Source organism: Pan paniscus, chromosome 21 (genome assembly GCF_029289425.2).
Source record: "Pan paniscus chromosome 21, NHGRI_mPanPan1-v2.0_pri, whole genome shotgun sequence".
NCBI lineage: Eukaryota > Metazoa > Chordata > Mammalia > Primates > Hominidae > Pan > Pan paniscus.
This window is the reverse complement of record NC_073270.2, coordinates 18096117-18100023: the sequence shown is the minus strand read 5'-3', so window position 1 is coordinate 18100023 and position 3907 is coordinate 18096117. Positions and strand designations below refer to the sequence as shown.

The window sequence follows — 3907 nt, the reverse complement described above, 5'->3', positions numbered from 1 at the left end:
ATTTTTGGCTGCTTGTATTCCTTGGTGTATATATGCCACATTTTCTTTGTCCTGTCTATCATTGATGGGCATTTAGGTTGAGTCCATGTTTTTGCTACGATGAATAGTGCTGCAATTAACATACACATGCATGTGTCTTCATAATAGAATGATTTATATTCCTTTGGGTATATATCCAGTAATGAGATTACTGGGTCCAATGGTAGTTCTGTTTTTAGGTCTTTGAGGAATTGCCACACTGTCTTCCACAATGGTTCAACTGATTTATACTCCAACCAGCAGTGTATAAGTGTTCGTTTTTCTCCACAACCTCACCAGCATCTGTTATTTAAAAATTTTGTAGTCATAGTCATTCTGACTGGTATGAGATCGTACCTCTTTGTGGTTTTACTTGCATTTCTCTAACAATCAATGATATTGAGCTTTTTTATATGCTCATTGGCTGCATATGTGTTTTGTTTTGAAAAGTATCTGTTCATGTCCTTTGTGAAAATTGTTAAATGAGTAGATTTTAAGCACTCTCAACACATGCAAAAATGGTAATTATGTGAGGTAATGCATCTGTTAAGTAGCTAGATTTAATTATTCTACATTACACACATATTTCAAAAATGATATAAAATATATACAATTTTACTTTGTCAATTAAAGTTTCAATTTGTCTATTAAAATAATAAATAAATAAACATTTGAAAAACAAAGACCTCAATTACCCAACAGCGTTAGGAACAATATATTAACAAAGATGTCTTTAAGTGGCGAGATCAATAGGTATATAAGGTCCTGGCCAAAAGACCAACTCTCATGGACTGGGTTTATAGTTTATGTGACTTTGAAGGAGGAGCACTTCAAGTGTTTAGCCTCACAGGCAAACTGACATGAATTCTGAAACTCAGGATGTTATTTGCAAAGTGTGTGGGAGCTCTAAGCAAATTATTCATCTTACTATTATGCAACCCTGGAAGGGTGAGGAAGTGGGGAGGGTGATGCCACTTGCATTAGCTGAGAGCTATTGCTGATGGCTGGAGCCAGAGCAGCAATCTTGAACCATGAGATAATCTCTGGAATGGAGTTAATACGCAACTTGCACATTATAGCTACACACCAGGTAAAAGCCAGTACTGATGACATAGTTGGGCAAATTGGGAATACCTTTAAGAGTTAAAATTTGCATAATGCCTCTCCTTCATGCTAAGCACTTTGCTCTGTTGCTTTTCTAAACATCAGTGTGGGAGGAGACAAGGAAAATGAGGGTGAGTGTGATAGAGTCAGACAGGTCAGAGTTCAAGACCTAGATTGGTCCTTGTTAGCAATCTAGGTGTGACTTAGAGCAAGATTTTAAACTTATGGTGACTCCATATAGTCTTTTGTGAACCCTTTTAGTATTGTGGGAACTAAATAGGATAAAACATACACAGTGCCTTGTATAGAGTAAATCCTCAGTAAAATTATCATATTATTATAAGCATAATCATATTACTGACTAGAAGACCAAGTATTTCAGCCCCACCTAGTATTATCACCCTCTCATTAGAAGCCTCATTTTGGGCTGGGTTGCCATTGTGTTAGTCACGTTTATTCAAGTATATCTTTTGACTTGGCTAGATCCAGACAGGCCATGGAAGGTGAATCAGTTTCAATGCAGTTCAGAGGTTTTGGTTAGGTCAAGCATTAAAGCATGCAGTTATCTGGGGCTTCTTTGCCACGTCCTGGAATTTTACCTGAAAACCAGGATGATATATGGCCACAGAATGATTTAACTGCTGGCCATTGAAATGAGAGAAGAAATGCCACGAGCAGCTTCCAAAAACCATCCTATGAGAAAGGAGGAAGGCACCCTTAGCTTATTTCTCCATTTTTTTCTCTTTCTTCCTTTTTGCTGGCTGGAATGCAGTTCTGCATGGTTTTTGTTCAGGAAACACTTGGCTCACCTGTTACTAAGTTTGCCAGAATCCTTTTCTTTGTGTGTTTCTAGACTGCAGTTGGCCAAAGAGAACTTTGTGGTGGTTTGAAGAAGCAATGCGAGGACACAGCCACAGTGTCTGAAGGTCATGGTTGTCGTTTGCAGAGAGAGACAGGTGCACAGGTGGGTTCTGGTTTACCACTGCCTCTCCCAACCTCATGTCCAACTCTCCCTATTAACTCCTAGCCCTGTTGATCAAGAGCAACTCCAGGCTGACCACTGGATTCTTGGCTGCAAACTCACAAAGGCACTATCTGTGAAGTGGCAAGAACTTCCATAAACTCCTCCACCAGCTCGGCTAGGGGCCCACTCTGGTTGTTAGGCATGCTTGGCTTCTAAGTTCTCCTGGGACCTCTGACGTGTCCATTGGTGTCAGTGCTCCAGGAGGCCTGACTGATGACTTTCCCCTGATTCTCCAACTCCCATTTTTGGACCCTTATTCTCTAGCACCTTCCACAATTGTGTTAAGTTGAATTCCTATAAAAAATTTCTTATTCCATAGCACTCAGAGTGGTTATGCTTTCCTGATTCTGCACTTGTATTATGTTTAATTACTGTCAGGCATCATTCTGAGACCATATCAGCTTAATCCCCTCCAGAATCACTTGAACTGAAATGGATTTTGATGTTAACCTCTCAGTTGTTATCCAAGTTCCTTTTTAAAGCATCCAAGTAAAAATCTGGCCTGCATTTTTTAAATGAAACTGATGTCAGAAGACCTATCTATCATGGCACTCAATGTTACCCTTATAAGGTTTTACATGAGAAATATCTCATTACCTGTTGTCAGTTTAGACTTTATTTCTTTTGAAGCATTGGTATGCTTCTTCCTTTTGGGGAAACTCTTTTATTTCCATTTTTGCCCTCACTTCCAGGAGGCTCAGAGTCATGAATATTGCCTAATTATAGGAACTAGCTCAGCTCTCAAAGTATTTGGTTATTCCTCTCTTTCGTGCATTTAATTAATTCTATTTTACTTATCTGAAGTGTGCTCGTCTTCTTTTTTTAAAATTAGGGGAAAGTGCAAATGCAGTCCCCATGACAACAAATGATGCAGTCGAGTTTCCCATATTTGGGGAAATTGCAGGAGTTTGTACATCCAGAGTGCAATGGATAAGCCTTACCCTGGGAAAACCACCTTTGTGATGATGGTATTTGCCCTGCCAGGTAGGTATCACGCTTGTTTTTTATTGTAACTTGTGCCAAATTAGAAATGGTTGGGTCACAGTAAGGGCCTAGAGCCATCTGAGCTAGACATGCTACCTACATTTTCTATTTTTTAAAATTTTATTTTACTTATGAGCAAACTGAGGTTCAGTGATATTATGGGATGCTAAGTGGTCAGTGACAGGACCTGCAGGTGGATGCATTTGACTTTTGACTCGTGCTTTCTCCATGGGTCAGGCTGTCTCCCTGGTTGAAAGAATCAGGTATAAACACATAGACAGTGAAATAAGCATCTCTATCCCTCTTAACCTGATTTGAGAATGTAGATCTCAACATGGGTCCCTTTCTTGTCTATCAAAGAAGTTTGTGACTGTAAGTGAGACATGAAGCAAATGTGTTATGAAATGGAATTGGTGATGAAGATAATGAAAATGAGGTGGTGATGGAGATGATAGTAATGCATCATTCTTGTGCAAAGGAAGATTGTGATGATTTTCAGTCACTGTCCTCTACTCTCTCATCGTGCATTATGTTTTCAAGAGATCCAGCACGTAACAACTTATAATGTAAATTGAAGGTTTTATTACTGGATGAAATGTATTCCCTGACTTCAATAATCATGTAAAATAGCTGAAGTGATCCACTGAGTACTCACTATATATCAAGCACTGTTTTAGTTCCTTACACATGTTAACTCCTTTAATACTTGAAATGAGGCTTTGAAGTAGATACTTTTCTTATCCCCATTTTACATATGCTAAAATTAAGGAACAAAGA

General features: G+C 38.8%; 1 non-coding gene across 1 annotated transcript; it reads right to left on the bottom strand.

Moving 5' to 3' along the window:
* Positions 1-2975: 2975 nt before the first annotated feature.
* LOC112438040 (U1 spliceosomal RNA) lies at positions 2976-3138 on the bottom strand. Its single transcript, XR_003026542.2, has one exon. It is a non-coding gene; the product is annotated as a U1 spliceosomal RNA (small nuclear RNA).
* Between the last annotated feature and the right edge of the window lie 769 nt (positions 3139-3907).